Source organism: Tachypleus tridentatus, chromosome 3 (genome assembly GCF_004210375.1).
Source record: "Tachypleus tridentatus isolate NWPU-2018 chromosome 3, ASM421037v1, whole genome shotgun sequence".
NCBI classification, from domain to species: Eukaryota; Metazoa; Arthropoda; class Merostomata; order Xiphosura; family Limulidae; genus Tachypleus; species Tachypleus tridentatus.
The window spans coordinates 51,965,601-51,984,365 of NC_134827.1; the positions used below are offsets into that span (position 1 = coordinate 51,965,601).

Below are 18,765 nucleotides of genomic sequence, written 5' to 3' on the forward strand. Positions count from 1 at the left end.
ACTAAAAACACTGAGCTACTTAAAATAAAAAAGTATCTCTAGTTTGGCAAATTGCAAATAATCATAAATACGCTTGATGTAAAGGCGTTAGTTATCAAAAAGGTTTAAGTTTGACTTTAAAAGAAGGTAGTTTATGTGGAGAACCCGAATAATTTTAGACTAAAGCACAGAAATAATGTGTCAGTGTAAAATAGATGGATTTAAATAATGTGTCAGTGTAAAAGAGACGGATGTGAATGTCAAATATACATACTTATGCTGAAATGACTATCATTACAAGCTATTTAGTTAATTGAAACCTATTAATATATATATATTAACCTATTTATTGTCTTATCACTTTTCCTTTACGAGTTCTAGGCCCGCCATGGGAAGGTGGTTAGAGCGCCTGACTTGTAATCTGAGGGTCGCGGATTCGTTACATCAAATATGCTTGCCCTTTTAGCAGTGGGAGAGTTGTGATGTACAGTCAACCTCACTATTCGTTGGTAAAAGAGCATCCCAAAAATTGGTGGTAGGTGGTGATGACTATCTGCCTTCTCTCTAATCTTACACTGTTAAAGTAGGGACGGTTAGATTAGAAAGTTGTCATTTATGAGTTTTGAAACTTCACAGCACACTATAAATTTCTTCATCTTTTATACTCATAAAAGGTACATGATTGTTTCATACATTGACTTTTTATTTCTTACTGTTTAAGTTAATTTTACTTACAACATTTGCATTTAGAAAATACCATATATATTTCAAAATATGGAAAACTATCCAATGTAATTGATAATGTTTGACATAATAATACGGAGAAATATAAATAATTGTATGTGCGTATACAGTTTACTCACATTAGTATGATTTTTTTCACAATATCAAAAATTTCGCTTGGTGATTATTTTCTTAAACATTCAAATAGTTTCTCAAACTTTTTAAAAGAATAATGCATATGTGGAAACATATGAATCATATACACTATAAAATCGTTCATGCTTTAATGAAAAAATTGAAAATTTGACAACAATGTTATAATTGAAATATACGAAATAATTAACCATATGTCAGCCATGATAAAATGCATAACGACTGAATGACGTGACTAGTTTGTGTGTGTGTGTGTATGTGTGCGACAGTTTCGAGTAAATTGAGAAGAGAGTGTTTCAGCTATGAAGTAACTAAGTTTATTTTTAAGGTTAATTGTATCTTTTAATTCTGTATACACTTTTCACTTGTACTTTATATTGTTTTATTATTTATTTTTATGCCGATTGGAAATTATGTGTTTTAAAATAAATTTAGTAATATGAAGTAGTGTTCTTTGTTTGGAATTTTGTGTTTAACACCACCAGTTACACCTTATGTTATGAATTTAATATCGTATGTTATCACTGTTAGGAGAGTTACTGAGGCAGATAGTATATCGACAGGCAACAATCCTACCGCGTGCTTAATACTTGTATTAAGCCTAACAGTAAGAAAATAATTTCATCTCTTATTGCTAAGCCTGAAGTTTATACACATAAACAAGCAGTTTTTTCATTTGCTTAAATTGATTTACATTCGTAACAGTAACAGCTATAGTTTGATAAACGACACTAAACAAGACAATACAACTAAAATTAACAGAACCAGGTTGTTTATATAAAACTGTCCTGTTGAAACTTGAAGATTCATTTATGAAGTTATTACTAATTTCTAACTTCTAGTATTACAAAGCATTATATTTCAAAGTTATGAACATTGGTGGTCAATATTAATGTTTTAAAACAAACTTGTAATTATTATATCTCAAAATACTATATATGAATTTTTGTGCATAAAAATATTTATTTTTAATATCAGCTTTGTTGTTGAAGATTATAGGAGCATAGAATCACATGAATATTGCAGTAGATGTGTCAAATGTCGACTACATGTTTAAAAAGGTTATAAATGTAATATTGTATAGGTCATTAGTTAAACTGCATCTGGAATTGTGTGGTCAGTCTTGGTGTTAGCTCTGGGCAATAAACTGTTGGAAAGTTCAGAAGAGGGTTACTTCAAGGATGATAGATGCTGCCATATGATGATAAGATCTCTGGAATTGTTTTCTCTTGAAAGGGTTTCTGATTGAACTGTTTAAGATTGTAAAGGGATTTGGTAATGTTGATACATCATTTTTAATGTTGAGAATGGTAGAACTAAAAGATACTGTATATTTGCAGAGTAGGAGTTATTTATAGCCAAAAGAAGTTTTTCTCTGAAATTAAGAAACAGGGCTGTCGAATATTGGGATGGTTGCCTTCAGATGTAGTAGAGGCAGTAATTTAAGGAAAAGCTTGATAAATGATTGTCTGGTAACAGTAAACTTTGAGTCTTTTAGTATTTAATTTAATACCTAGATGAACCAAAAGGTTGTTTGTTGTCTTTCAGTGTGATGTTAAATACTGTTGTGTTTGTAGCTGTTTCATTGGTTGAAATGGAAATACAGTGGAACCCCTCTAATCAGGCCAGTTTGTCTCAGTCTCGAAGGTGGCTGGTTTAAAGGGGTTCCACTGTATTGGAATCAAATTAAAGGCTACAAGTTTAGGTTGTGAAGGGACATTCTACAAAGAATCATCAGAATAAGTTGTTCCATCTAGTTGCCTTTTCCCAAAGCTATTTCCAGCATTGCTGTGAATGACACCAGCACCCTTCCTTGTAATTGTGTGATATGATCTACCTGAAGTATGTCTTGCATGCTGGTTTGTAGACTGCCAGAAATGTGGTCTGCTTTGATGTTATTAAAACTTTTTAGTCATTGTTGAAGTTAAATGGTTTAACCCTGCTTGTTGCTAGGTTACAGTGCTAACTATTACAAGCACTGTGGTGAGAATGGTAGGCTTGACCATATAAAACTTGACACCCTCTTGTCATAAATATCCAATGTACAGTGTGTTTTGAAACAAGTTAAAAAAGTTAAAATGGTCATTTATATAATTACTGAAACCCCTAAATAAGGTTTCACATTCTGACATTAAATGTGATAAGCCTAAATATTTAATTTTCATAGACAAAGCTGTATTTTCTGTGATAAACTTCTCAGGTGTTTTGGTGTATGTGTGAATCTTTGCACGTGGATCTTTAAGGATATATACAAAGTACTGACATGTGTGAATCAGTAACAATTGTTTCTTGGGTTCTCCTTGGTAATTTGTGCAAGTGTTTTAAGGATATATATATAAGGTACTGACATGTGTGAATCAGCAGTTATTGTTTCTTAGGTTCTCCTTGGTAATTTGTGCAATGTGTTTTAAGGATATATATAAGGTACTGACATGTGTGAATCAGCAGTTATTGTTTTTTTGGTTCTCCTTGGTAATTAAGTAAGGGTAATTTGTGCAATGTGTTTTAAGGATATATACAAGGCACTGACGTGTGAATCAGTAATAATTGTTTCTTAGGCTCTTCTTGGTAATTAAGTAAGGGTAATTTGTACAAGTGTCTTAAGGATATATATAGGGTACTGACGTGTGAATCAGTAATAATTGTTTCTTAGGCTCTTCATGGTAATTAAGTAAGGGTAATTTGTTCTCCTTGGTAATTAAGTAAGGGTAATTTGTGCAATGTGTTTTAAGGATATATACAAGGCACTGACGTGTGAATCAGTAATAATTGTTTCTTAGGCTCTTCTTGGTAATTAAGTAAGGGTAATTTGTACAAGTGTCTTAAGGATATATATAGGGTACTGACGTGTGAATCAGTAATAATTGTTTCTTAGGTTTTCCTTGGTAATTAAGTAAGGGTAATTTGTGCAATGCATTTTGTGTTATAATACTATTGAAATAGTTATATTATTGTTTTCTTTCTAGGTGTTGTATATTCTGTGTTTTCTGTATAATGAGTACAACTAGCCCACCAAGAGCATGGGCTATTAGAGACAAACCCAAGATACCACAATCTCAGAATGTAAAACCTTCTACAGAAGGATCCAAAGCACCAGATGGACTTAACCCTAAAATACAGGGACTTAAATACATACAATATATGTGGAGTTACTCTTACTACGGTAATGAATTGAAGTAAGGACAATCTAATAGTGCCTCATAATATGACATTGGAGGTAAGGACAAATTATTCTGAGCTCTTATTGATTTGTTGACCAGTTCAAAAGATTTGAACATCATTAGTTGTTCAGCATACATGTTATCATGTATGATGAAGTTATGGACAAAGTGTACATTTTTATTTTGCAAAAGTGTTACTTTAAATAGATTGTGTACAGCATTGAAATGTAGTAACCATGCTTAGTTCCATAAGATGGAGAGAAATTATGTAACACATATTCCTTACAAAAGAGGTATTCAAAATATTCTACAATTATTGTCACTGCACACAGTTAAGCTTTTGTCATGTGCCAACAGAATATTTTTTGGCTTAAGTTTCAATGGTGTTCATGTAATCTGGGCACAAGATCATTCAAACTAGTTTGGATTTGTCAGGGACACTATACAACTGATTGTGTAAAATCACTTATACATGATTTGGGAGGTAAAATGTGTTAAATTAACTTAGAAAAAAACCTTCATAATGACTACATCATCTAATTTATCAGTTAATGGATAAAAAACAGGATTTAACTTTAATGTTTAGAAGAAACAAACAAGAAATATTTATAATTAGTTATCATTAATATAAATACTGGCCGTAATTGATTTAGCTGAAAAAGTCTGAACTAATCAAAGACAATGAGAAATCATAATTACAATATTTGTATTTCTTGGACAGTTGGAACATTCAGTAATGCTGATTTTATTTATTTTGATGACAGTGATTTAATCATAATATCAACTTGCTTGTTCATAACTATTGGTCAATATCTTTGTTTATATTTACTAGTTAAAAGTGGTCAATGTTATTTGTTTACTAGTTAATAGTGGTCAGTGCTCTTTGTTATTTGTTTATTAGTTAACAGTGGTCAATGTTATTTGTTATTTGTTTATAAGTTAACAGTGGTCAATGTTATTTGTTATTTGTTTACCAGTTAACTGTGATCAGTACTCTTTGTTATTTGTTTATTAGTTAACAGCAGTCAATGCTACTTCTGTTCAATTCAAAACAGCACATTGACACTATTTAACTGCTACATGTATTTAATTCAAAACAGCACATTGACACTAGTTAACTGCTACTTCTGTTTAATTCATTACAGCACATTGACACTAACTGTTATGTGTGTTTAATTGATTACAGCACATTGACACTATTTAACTGTTACATCTGTTTAATTCATCACAGCACCTTGACATTAGTTAACTGTTACATCTATTTAATTCATTACAGCACATTGACACTATTTAACTGTTACATCTGTTTAATTCATCACAGCACATTGACACTATTTAACTGTTACATCTGTTTAATTCATCACAGCACATTGACACTATTTAACTGTTACATCTGTTTAATTCATCACAGCACATTGACACTATTTAACTGTTACATCTGTTTAATTCATCACAGCACCTTGACATTATTTAACTGTTACATCTGTTTAATTCATCACAGCACCTTGACACTAGTTAACTGTTACATCTGTTTAATTCATCACAGCGCCTTGACACTAGTTAACTGTTACATCTGTTCAATTCATTACAGCACATTCACACTATTTAACTGTTACATCTTTTTAATTCATTACAGCACATTGACACCAGTTAACTGTTATGTGTGTTTAATTCATTACAACACGTTGACACTATTTAACTGTTAAGTGTGTTTATTTCATTACAACACGTTGACACTATTTAACTGTTAAGTGTGTTTAATTCATTACAACACGTTGACACTTTAACTGTTAAGTGTGTTTAATTCATTACAACACGTTGACACTATTTAACTGTTATGTGTGTTTAATTCATTACAACACGTTGACACTATTTAACTGTTATGTGTGTTTAATTCATTACAACACGTTGACACTATTTAACTGTTATGTGTGTTTAATTCATTACAACACGTTGACACTATTTAACTGTTATGTGTGTTTAATTCATTACAACACGTTGACACTATTTAACTGTTATGTGTGTTTAATTCATTACAACACGTTGATACTATTTAACTGTTGTGTTTAATTCATTACAACACGTTGACACTATTTAACTGTTATGTGTGTTTAATTCATTACAGCACATTGACGCTATTTAATTGTTATGTGTGTTTAATTCATTACAACACGTTGACGCTATTTACTTGTTATGTGTGTTTAATTCATTACAACACGTTGACACTATTTAACTGTTATGTGTGTTTAATTCATTACAGCACATTGACGCTATTTAATTGTTATGTGTGTTTAATTCATTACAGCACACTGACACTATATATCTCTTCCATTTTTTTTGGTTTTATGCACAGAGTTAAATAACCAAAAAATCCTAAATATCTATATTGATACCTTAAAATTTCACTATTAATAACTAAGCTTAGTAACTATGTTCTGTTTGGGTCTAAAGGGAATATGTAATTTTTAATGAGCTAAAGATACAACCTAACTTTTTTGAAAGTTGGTTTGAAAGATAGATCGAGGTGACCTTCTGACTCATTAAAACGCCTGAGAGAACCACTAGGAGGGCATTTCCAGCTGTTGTTTGGGTATTAATATGTCATACATTAAAGTAAGTATATATAAGGGAACATTTCCAAACATGGAAAGAGATTAATGGGGCCATTGTGTTTTGATTCAGTATACAAGCCATATTTTAGCAATATAAAAATATACGAGGTTTTTGTTTTATATTATAGCATGTCAGTATTGGTAATTTCAGTTCCTAATTTGTATAAAACCACGGACTTGGTATTTTGACGTCACAAGCATCTAGTTTAAACCAGTGCTGCATTTAACATGCATTGATATCATCTAGTTTAAACCAGTGCTGCATTTAACATGCATTGATATTTAAGTGTTATTGTAATATTTTCTTTTCAGTTAAAAAATTGGACAATGCATATTACTAAAAACATAAATTATACACTGCAGTTTGATACCAAACATATATTCATTAAAGAGTAGTTCAATAATATTTTGCATCCAAGTCAACAAACACAATGACCTGGTCTTTGACAAATGACCTGTAGCAGTAGGGTTAAGCCAGACAAAAGGTTAACATTTTGAGTGTTAAAGATACCAATTGTTGTTGTTTTATAATATTAAAATATAGACTAATGTTATTCACCTTAATCTATGACAGTTTAAACCAGACAAAAGGATAACATTTTGAGTGTTAAAGATACCAATTGTTGTTGTTTTATAAAATTAAAATATAGACTAATGTTATTCACCTTAGCCTATGACAGTTTAAACCAGACAAAAGGTTAACATTTTGAGTGTTAAAGATACCAATTGTTGTTGTTTTATTCTAAAATATTGACTAATGTTATTCATCTTAGCCTATGACAGTTTAAACCAGACAGTTCTATAATTTATTCATCCTTATACACACACACAATCAATATTTTAAACTACATGTAGTTTCAAATCTTATGTTTATTTTTCTAAAAGCTGTATAATTTATTTATATTTATACACATACACACACACTCAGTATTTTAAACTGCAAATAGTTTCACATCTTAGATTTATTTTTCAGTTGTATAATTTATTTATATTTATACACAGTATTTTAAACTACATATAGTTTGACATGTTTGTGTTTATTTTCTCTGTTGTATAATTTATTCATGTTTATACACACACACATGCACACACAGTATTTTAAACTACATATAGTTTGACATGTTTGTTTATTTTCTCTTAGTTCTATAATATATTCATGTTTATACATGCACACACCCAGTATTTTAAACTACATATAGTTTGACATGTTTATATTTATTTTCTCTCAGTTTTATAATTTATTTATGTTTATACACACACACACACAGTATTTTAAACTACATATAGTTTGACATATTTATGTTTATTTTCTCTTAGTTCTATAATTTATTCATATCTATACACACATGCACCCAGTATTTTAAACTACATATAGTTTGATATGTTTGTTTATTTTCTCTTAGTTCTATAATTTATTTATGTTTATACACACATGCATCCAGTATTTTAAACTACATATAGTTTGACATGTTTGTTTATTTTTTCTTAGTTCTATAATGTATTCATGTTTATACACACATGCACCCAGTATTTTAAACTACATATAGTTTGATATGTTTATGTTTATTTTCTCTTAGTTCTATAATTTATTCAATATGACCTACAAAAGTGTAGGCATAATTGGAAGCCATTGTGGTGCCTATTCTAGAGCCTATACCCTGAACGTAATACTCCTTATAAATTCTAAGCTGTTAAGAGTTGAAACCAGACTTACAAGATCAGTTGATCATTTAAAAAGGTTTAATATGGACGTTTAGTTTCCAGTCCATCATGTGAAATATAGAGAAGGAATATCCATTGTTTAATGAAGACTGTTAGGCTATCTGTTAATATTAAAATCTTCATGATAGTAAGAAAACAAGTAATATCCTTTATGTCACAAGCAAATTGAGACCGTAGGGAGTACATTTCAAGTGATGGTGAGCCAACAGATTTTCAGTTGCCATTTGTATGTTAGAAATTATGGGTCAGCAAGGATGGTTTGGTTTGTGTATTTTAGGTAAAAGATGAAATTTACTCTGAAAGGTTTGTCCAGGTATGAAATACTGAAAGATTACTTTCTTAACTTTATTGTTTTGGAAAAGTTCTTTTAGTTTATCAGTTATGGTCATAAGAAACTGAGTTGTAGAATCATGTGATAATTTATTGTAGTTCTTTTAACAAGGACTGTAACAGTTCTCTCTGATAATGTTTGTAGTTCTTTTAACAACAACCGTGACACTTCTCTCTGTAAAAGTATGTAGTTCTTTTAACAAGGTCTGTAACAGTTCTCTCTGTAAATGTTTGTAGTTCTTTTAACAAGTCTGTAACAGTTCTCTCTGTTAATGTTTATAGATTCTTTAACAAGGTCTGTAACAGTTCTCTCTGTTAATGTTTGTAGTTCTTTTAACAAGGTCTGTAACAGTTCTCTCTGTAAATGTTTGTAGTTCCTTAACAAGGTCTGTAACAGTTCTCTCTGTTAATGTTTATAGTTTCTTTAACAAGATCTGTAACAGTTCTCTCTGTAAATGTTTGTAGTTCTTTTAACAACAACCGTGACGCTTCTCTCTGTAAAAGTATGTAGTTCTTTTAACAAGATCTGTAACAGTTCTCTCTGTAAATGTTTGTAGTTCTTTTAACAAGTCTGTAACAGTTCTCTCTGTTAATGTTTATAGTTTCTTTAACAAGGTCTGTAACAGTTCTCTCTGTTAATGTTTGTAGTTTCTTTAACAAGGTTTGTAACAGTTCTCTCTGTAAATGTTTGTAGTTCTTTTAACAAGGTCTGTAACAGTTCTCTCTGTAAATGTTTGTAGTTCCTTATCAAGGTCTGTAACAGTTCTCTCTGTTAATGTTTATAGTTCCTTTAACAAGGTCTGTAACAGTTCTCTCTGTTAATGTTTGTAGTTTATTTAACAAGGTTTGTAACAGTTCTCTCTGTAAATGTTTGTAGTTCCTTTAACAAGGTCTGTAACAGTTCTCTCTGTTAATGTTTGTAGCTTCTTTAACAAGGTTTGTAACAGTTCTCTCTGTAAATGTTTGTAGTTCTTTTAACAACAACCGTGACACTTCTCTCTGTAAAAGTATGTAGTTCTTTTAACAAGGTCTGTAACAGTTCTCTCTGTTAATCTTTGTAGTTCCTTTAACAAGGTCTGTAACAGTTCTCTCTGTTAATGTTTGTAGTTCTTTTAACAAGGTCTGTAACAGTTCTCTCTGTTAATGTTTGTAGTTTATTTAACAAGGTTTGTAACAGTTCTCTCTGTTAATGTTTGTAGTTTCTTTAACAAGGTTTGTAACAGTTCTCTCTGTTAATGTTTGTAGTTTCTTTAACAAGGTTTGTAACAGTTCTCTCTGTAAATGTTTGTAGTTCCTTTAACAAGGTCTGTAACAGTTCTCTCTGTTAATGTTTGTAGTTTATTTAACAAGGTTTGTAACAGTTCTCTCTGTAAATGTTTGTAGTTCCTTTAACAAGGTCTGTAACAGTTCTCTCTGTTAATGTTTGTAGCTTCTTTAACAAGGTTTGTAACAGTTCTCTCTGTAAATGTTTGTAGTTCTTTTAACAACAACCGTGACACTTCTCTCTGTAAAAGTATGTAGTTCTTTTAACAAGGTCTGTAACAGTTCTCTCTGTTAATGTTTGTAGTTCTTTTCCTTCCAGTGCAGATGTATACAAGTGATAATAGTGTAAATTTCTTTATCCAGAAAATCAATAGAATTTTGACAGAAAGTTTTATTGATATTCATGAATTCTAAACAAGAGGGAAAACTAAGACTGTTGGAGAGAAAAAAAGAAATTGATCATTGATTTCATCTCTGTCAGAAAAATATCTGTTACTTGTTTAAATTAATTGGTTTAATGTCTCTCTATTCATTCATCCACCAGGTGTCATCTTTGTTTTTCTTCAACACTTAAGTATAATTTTATTTCTTTCCTTATTTTGTAAAACCATTTCTAAAATAAAATATTCCAAACATGTTTTTACTCAAACCTTTCAGTACTATCCATATTGTACTAGAAATAATAGACACAACAGTATGTGGAAATATATGCTAAAGATTGTCTCGAGTATCAAATGACCTCACAAAGCCACTCAACTCCATTTATTTATATATATTACAAGGGAATTAAACTACACTTTACTATTGGTGGAGACAGTACGACGAAATTAAACCAGACTTTACTGTTGGTAGAGACAGTACAAGGCAAATAAACCAGACTTTACTGTTGGTAGAGACGGTACAAGGCAAATACACCAGACTTTACTGTTGGTAGAGACGGTACAAGGCAAATAAACCAGACTTTACTGTTGGTAGAGACAGTAAAAGGCAAATAAACCAGACTTTACTGTTGCTGAAGAGAGTACAAGTGAATTAAAACACACTTTACTGTTGGTGAAGACAGTACAAGTGAATTAAACCAGACTTTACTATTGGTGGAGACAGTACAAGGGAATTAAACTAGACTTTACTATTGGTGAACAGAGTACAAGTGAATTAAACCAAACTTTACTGTTGGTGAACAGAGTACAAGTGAATAAAACCAGACTTTACTCTTGGTGAAGAGAGTACAAGTGAATTAAACCACACTTTACTGTTGGTGAAGAGAGTATAAGTGAATTAAATCAGACTTTACTGTTGGTGAACAGAGTACAAGTGAATTAAACCAGACTTTCCTGTTGGTGAACAGAGTACAAGTGAATTAAACCAGACTTTACTATTGGTAGAGACAGTACAAGGCAAATAAACCAGACTTTACTGTTGGTAGAGACAGTAAAGGCAAATAAACCAGACTTTACTGTTGGTAGAGACAGTACAAGGCAATTAAATGAGACTTTACTGTTGGTGAAAACAGTACAAGTGAATAAAACCAGACTTTACTGTTGGTAGAGACAGTACAAGTGAATAAAACCAGACTTTACTGTTGGTAGAGACAGTACACATGAATAAAACCAGACTTTACTGTTGGTAGAGACAGTACAAGGCAATTAAACCAGACTTTAATGTGGGTAGAGACAGTACAAAGGAGTTAAACTAGACTTTACTATTGGTAGAGACAGTACACAGCAATTAAACCAGACTTTACTATTGGTAGAGACAGTACACAGCAATTAAACCAGACTTTAATGTGGGTAGAGACAGTACAAGGGAATTAAACTAGACTTTACTATTGGTGGAGACTGTGCAAGGGAATTAAACCAGACCTTACTATTGGTAGAGACAGCACAAGGGAATTAAACCAGACTTTACTGTTGATAGAAACAGTACAAGGGAATTAAACCAGACTTTACTGTTGATAAAATAGTACAAAGGAATTAAACTAGACTTTACTATTGGTGGAGACTGTCCAAGGGAATTAAACTAGACTTTACTGTTGGTGAACACAGTACAAGTGAATTAAACCAGACTTTACTGTTGGTGAAGAGAGAACAAGTGAATTAAACTAGACTTTACTGTTGGTGAACAGAGTACAAGTGAATTAAACTAAACTTTACTGTTGGTGAACAGAGTACAAGTGAATTAAACCACACTTTACTGTTGGTAAAGACAGTAAAACTAAATTAAACCAGACTTTACTGTTGGTGAACAGAGTACAAGTGAATTAAACCAGACTTTACCATTGGTAGAGACAGTACAAGGCAAATAAACCAGACTTTACTGTTGGTAGAGACAGTACAAGGCAAATAAACCAGACTTTACTGTTGGTGAAAACAGTACAAGGGAGTTAAACCAGACTTTACTATTGGTGAAGACAGTACAAGTGAATTAAACCAGACTTTACTGTTGGTGAACAGAGTACAAGTGAATAAAACCAGACTTTACTGTTGGTGAACAGAGTACAAGTGAATAAAACCAGACTTTACTGTTGGTAGAGACAGTACAAGTGAATAAAACCAGACTTTACTGTTGGTATAGACAGTACAAGGGAATTAAACTAGACTTTTATATGCAAAAACGGCTCGTTTGGGCTGAGAAAACACTTTACATAGAAGAGCGAACAACGTTTCGACCTTCTTCGGTCATCGTCAGGTTCACAAAGAAAGAGGTAACTGACCGGAAGCTGACCACATTTTTTGAAAGGGGTTGTGTAACTGTGTGTCGAAATGTAGAGGGCGGTATTAGATGTTACCTCTTTCTTTGTGAACCTGACAATGACCGAAGAAGGTCGAAACGTTGTTCGCTCTTCTATGTAAAGTGTTTTCTCAGCCCAAACGAACCGATTTTGCATATAAATTTCTCAACAAGTGGGTTTCTCGTCATCACTGATTAAACTAGACTTTACTATTGGTGGAGACTGTGCAAGGGAATTAAACCAGACCTTACTATTGGTAAAGACAGCACAAGGGAATTAAACCAGACTTTACTGTTGATAGAGACAGCACAAGGGAATTAAACCAGACTTTACTGTTGATAGAGACAGTACAAGGGAATTAAACCAGACTTTACTTTTGATAGAAATAGTACAAAGGAATTAAACTAGACTTTACTATTGGTGGAGACTGTGCAAGGGAATTAACCCATAATTTACTTTTAGTAGAGACAGTAGAAGGGAATTAAACCAGACTTTACTATTGGTAGAGACAGTACAAGGGAATTAAACCAGACTTTACTATTGCTGGGGACAGTACAAGGGAATTAAACTAGACTTTACTGTTGGTGAACAAAGTACAAGTGAATTAAACCAGACTTTACTGCTGGTGAACAGAGTACAAGTGAATTGAACCAGACTTTACTGTTGGTGAAGAGAGAACAAGTGAATTAAACCACACTTTACTGTTGGTGAAGAGAGTACTAGTGAATTAAACCACACTTTACTGTTGGTGAACAGAGTACAAGTGAATAAAACCAGACTTTACTGTTGGTAGAGACAGTACAAGGGAATTAAACTAGACTTTACTATTGGTGGAGACTGTGCAAGGGAATTAAACCATAATTTACTTTTAGTAGCGACAGTAGAAGGGAATTAAACCAGACTTTACTGTTGGTGAAGAGAGTACAAGTGAATTAAACCAGACTTTACTGTTGGTGAACAGAGTACAAGTGAATTGAACCAGACTTTACTGTTGGTAGAGACAGTACAAGGCAAATAAACCAGACTTTATTGTTGGTGTACAGAGTAGAAGTGAATTGAACCAGACTTTACTGTTGGTGAACAGAGTACAAGTGAATTAAACCAGACTTTACTGTTGGTGAAGAGAGAACAAGTGAATTAAACTAGACTTTACTGTTGGTGAACAGAGTACAAGTGAATTAAACTAAACTTTACTGTTGGTGAACAGAGTACAAGTGAATTAAACCACACTTTACTGTTGGTAAAGACAGTAAAACTAAATTAAACCAGACTTTACTGTTGGTGAACAGAGTACAAGTGAATTAAACCAGACTTTACCATTGGTAGAGACAGTACAAGGCAAATAAACCAGACTTTACTGTTGGTAGAGACAGTACAAGGCAAATAAACCAGACTTTACTGTTGGTGAAAACAGTACAAGGGAGTTAAACCAGACTTTACTATTGGTGAAGACAGTACAAGGGAATTAAACTAGACTTTACTGTTGGTGAACAGAATACAAGTGAATTAAACCAGACTTTACTGTTGGTGAACAGAGTACAAGTGAATAAAACCAGACTTTACTGTTGGTAGAGACAGTACAAGTGAATAAAACCAGACTTTACTGTTGGTATAGACAGTACAAGGGAATTAAACTAGACTTTTATATGCAAAAACGGCTCGTTTGGGCTGAGAAAACACTTTACATAGAAGAGCGAACAACGTTTCGACCTTCTTCGGTCATCGTCAGGTTCACAAAGAAAGAGGTAACTGACCGGAAGCTGACCACATGTTTGAAAGGGGTTGTGTAACTGTGTGTCGAAATGTAGAGGGCGGTATTAGATGTTACCTCTTTCTTTGTGAACCTGACTATGACCGAAGAAGGTCGAAACGTTGTTCGCTCTTCTATGTAAAGTGTTTTCTCAGCCCAAATGAGCCGTTTTTGCATATAAATTTCTCAACAAGTGGGTTTCTCGTCATCACTGATTAAACTAGACTTTACTATTGGTGGAGACTGTGCAAGGGAATTAAACCAGACCTTACTATTGGTAAAGACAGCACAAGGGAATTAAACCAGACTTTACTGTTGATAGAGACAGCACAAGGGAATTAAACCAGACTTTACTGTTGATAGAGACAGTACAAGGGAATTAAACCAGACTTTACTTTTGATAGAAATAGTACAAAGGAATTAAACCAGACTTTACTATTGGTAGAGACAGTACAAGGGAATTAAACCAGACTTTACTATTGCTGGGGACAGTACAAGGGAATTAAACTAGACTTTACTGTTGGTGAACAGAGTACAAGTGAATTAAACCACACTTTACTGCTGGTGAACAGAGTACAAGTGAATTGAACCAGACTTTACTGTTGGTGAAGAGAGAACAAGTGAATTAAACCACACTTTACTGTTGGTGAAGAGAGTACTAGTGAATTAAACCACACTTTACTGTTGGTGAACAGAGTACAAGTGAATAAAACCAGACTTTACTGTTGGTAGAGACAGTACAAGGGAATTAAACCAGACTTTACTGTTGATAGAAATAGTACAAAGGAATTAAACTAGACTTTACTATTGGTGGAGACTGTGCAAGGGAATTAAACCAGACCTTACTATTGGTAGAGACAGCACAAGGGAATTAAACCAGACTTTACTGTTGATAGAGACAGCACAAGGGAATTAAACCAGACTTTACTGTTGATAGAGACAGTACAAGGGAATTACACCAGACTTTACTGTTGGTAGAAATAGTACAAAGGAATTAAACTAGACTTTACTATTGGTGGAGACTGTGCAAGGGAATTACACCATAATTTACTTTTAGTAGAGACTGTAGAAGGGAATAAAACGAGACTTTACTATTGCTGGATACAGTACAAGTGAATTAAACCAGACTTTACTGTTGGTGAACAGAGTACAAGTGAATTAAACCAGACTTTACTGTTGGTGAACAGAGTACAAGTGAATTAAACCAGACTTTACTGTTTGTGAACAGAGTACAAGTGAATTGAACCAGACTTTACTGTTGGTGAAGAGAGTACAAGTGGATTGAACCAGACTTTACTGTTGGTGAACAGAGTACAAGTGAATAAAACCAGACTTTAATGTTGGTGAAGAGAGTACAAGTGAATTAAACCACACTTTACTGTTGGTGAAGAGAGTACTAGTGAATTAAACCACACTTTACTGTTGGTGAAGAGAGTACTAGTGAATTAAACCACACTTTACTGTTGGTGAACAGAGTACAAGGGAATTAAACCAGACCTTACTATTGGTAGAGACAGCACAAGGGAATTAAACCATAATTTACTTTTAGTAGCGACAGTAGAAGGGAATTAAACCAGACTTTACTGTTGGTGAAGAGGGTACAAGTGAATTGAACCAGATTTTACTGTTCGTAGAGACAGTACAAGGCAAATAAACCAGACTTTATTGTTGGTGACCAGAGTAGAAGAGAATTGAACCATACTTTACTGTTGTTGAAGAGAGTACAAGTGGATTAAACCAGACTTTACTATTGGTGGAGACTGTGCAAGGGAATTAAACAAGACTTTACTGTTGGTGAACAGAGTACAAGTGAATAAAACCAGATTTTACTGTTGGTGAGGAGAGTACAAGTGAATTAAACCAGACTTTACTGTTGGTGAACAGAGTACAAGTGAATTAAACCAGACTTTACTATTGGTGGAGACTGTGCAAGGGAATTAAACCAGACTTTACTGTTGGGGAACAGAGTACAAGTGAATTAAACCAGACTTTACTGTTGGTGAAGAGAGTACAAGTGAATTAAACCACACTTTACTGTTGGTTAAGAGAGTACAAGTGAATTAAACAACACTTTACTGTTGGTGAAGAGAGTACTAGTGAATTAAACCACACTTTACTGTTGATGAAGAGAGTACAAGGGAATTAAACTAGACTTTACTATTTGTGGAGACTGTGCAAGGGAATTAAACCAGACCTAACTGTTGGTAGAGACAGCACAAGGGAATTAAACCATAATTTACTTTTAGTAGCGACAGTAGAAGGGAATTAAACCAGACTTTACTGTTGGTGAAGAGGGTACAAGTGAATTAAACCAGACTTTACTGTTGGTGAACAGAGTACAAGTGAATTGAACCAGATTTTACTGTTGGTAGAGACAGTACAAGGCAAATAAACCAGACTTTATTGTTGGTGTACAGAGTAGAAGTGAATTGAACCAGACTTTACTGTTGGTGAAGAGAGTACAAGTGGATTGAACCAGACTTTACTGTTGGTGAACAGAGTACAAGTGAATAAAACCAGACTTTACTGTTGGTGAACAGAGTATAAGTAAACTAAACCAGACTTTACTGTTGGTGAACAGAGTCCAAGTGAATTAAACCACACTTTACTTTTGGTGAAGAGAGTACAAGTGAATTAAACCACACTTTACTGTTGGTGAAGAGAGTACAAGTGGATTGAACCAGACTTTACTGTTGGTGAACAGAGTACAAGTGAATAAAACCAGACTTTAATGTTGGTGAAGAGAGTACAAGTGAATTAAACCACACTTTTTTGTTGGTGAAGAGAGTACAAGTGAATTAAACCACACTTTACTGTTGGTGAAGAGAGTACAAGTGAATTAAACCACACTTTACTGTTGGTGAAGAGAGTACTAGTGAATTAAACCACACTTTACTGTTGGTGAACAGAGTACTAGTGAATTAAACCACACTTTACTGTTGGTGAACAGAGTACAAGGGAATTAAAGTAGACTTTATTATTGGTGGAGACTGTGCAAGGGAATTAAACCAGACCTTACTATTGGTAGAGACAGCACAAGGGAATTAAACCATAATTTACTTTTAGTAGCGACAGTAGAAGGGAATTAAACCAGACTTTACTGTTGGTGAAGAGGGTACAAGTGAATTAAACCAGACTTTACTGTTGGTGAACAGAGTACAAGTGAATTGAACCAGATTTTACTGTAGGTAGAGACAGTACAAGGCAAATAAACCATACTTTATTGTTGGTGTACAGAGTAGAAGTGAATTGAACCAGACTTTACTGTTGGTGAAGAGAGTACAAGTGGATTGAACCAGACTTTACTGTTGGTGAACAGAGTCCAAGTGAATTAAACCACACTTTACTTTGGTGAAGAGAGTACAAGTGAATTAAACCACACTTTACTGTTGGTGAAGACAGTAAAACTAAATTAAACCAGACTTTACTGTTGGTGAACAGAGTACAAGTGAATTAAACCAGACTTTACCATTGGTAGAGACAGTACAAGGCAAATAAACCAGACTTTACTGTTGGTAGAGACAGTACAAGGCAAATAAACCAGACTTTACTGTTGGTGAAAACAGTACAAGGGAGTTAAACCAGACTTTACTATTGGTGAAGACAGTACAAGGGAATTAAACTAGACTTTACTGTTGGTGAACAGAATACAAGTGAATTAAACCAGACTTTACTGTTGGTGAACAGAGTACAAGTGAATAAAACCAGACTTTACTGTTGGTAGAGACAGTACAAGGGAATTAAACTAGACTTTTATATGCAAAAACGGCTCGTTTGGGCTGAGAAAACACTTTACATAGAAGAGCGAACAACGTTTCGACCTTCTTCGGTCATCGTCAGGTTCACAAAGAAAGAGGTAACTGACCGGAAGCTGACCACATTTTTTGGAAGGGGTTGTGTAACTGTGTGTCGAAATGTAGAGGGCGGTATTAGATGTTACCTCTTTCTTTGTGAACCTGACGATGACCGAAGAAGGTCGAAACGTTGTTCGCTCTTCTATGTAAAGTGTTTTCTCAGCCCAAACGAACCGTTTTTGCATATAAATTTCTCAACAAGTGGGTTTCTCGTCATCACTGATTAAACTAGACTTTACTATTGGTGGAGACTGTGCAAGGGAATTAAACCAGACCTTACTATTGGTAAAGACAGCACAAGGGAATTAAACCAGACTTTACTGTTGATAGAGACAGCACAAGGGAATTAAACCAGACTTTACTGTTGATAGAGACAGTACAAGGGAATTAAACCAGACTTTACTTTTGATAGAAATAGTACAAAGGAATTAAACTAGACTTTACTATTGGTGGAGACTGTGCAAGGGAATTAACCCATAATTTACTT

General features: G+C 33.4%; 1 long non-coding RNA gene across 2 annotated transcripts in view; it reads left to right on the forward strand.

The window, feature by feature from the left end:
• The first annotated feature begins 1,051 nt into the window (after positions 1 to 1,051).
• Positions 1,052 to 18,765, forward strand: part of LOC143246830 (uncharacterized) — a 31,150-nt gene continuing 13,436 nt past the window's right edge. For both annotated transcript variants that reach the window (XR_013026184.1, XR_013026183.1), the window contains exons 1-2: positions 1,052 to 1,162; positions 3,822 to 4,072. This is a non-coding gene — a long non-coding RNA (uncharacterized LOC143246830). The remainder of the gene's footprint in view (positions 1,163 to 3,821; positions 4,073 to 18,765) is intronic.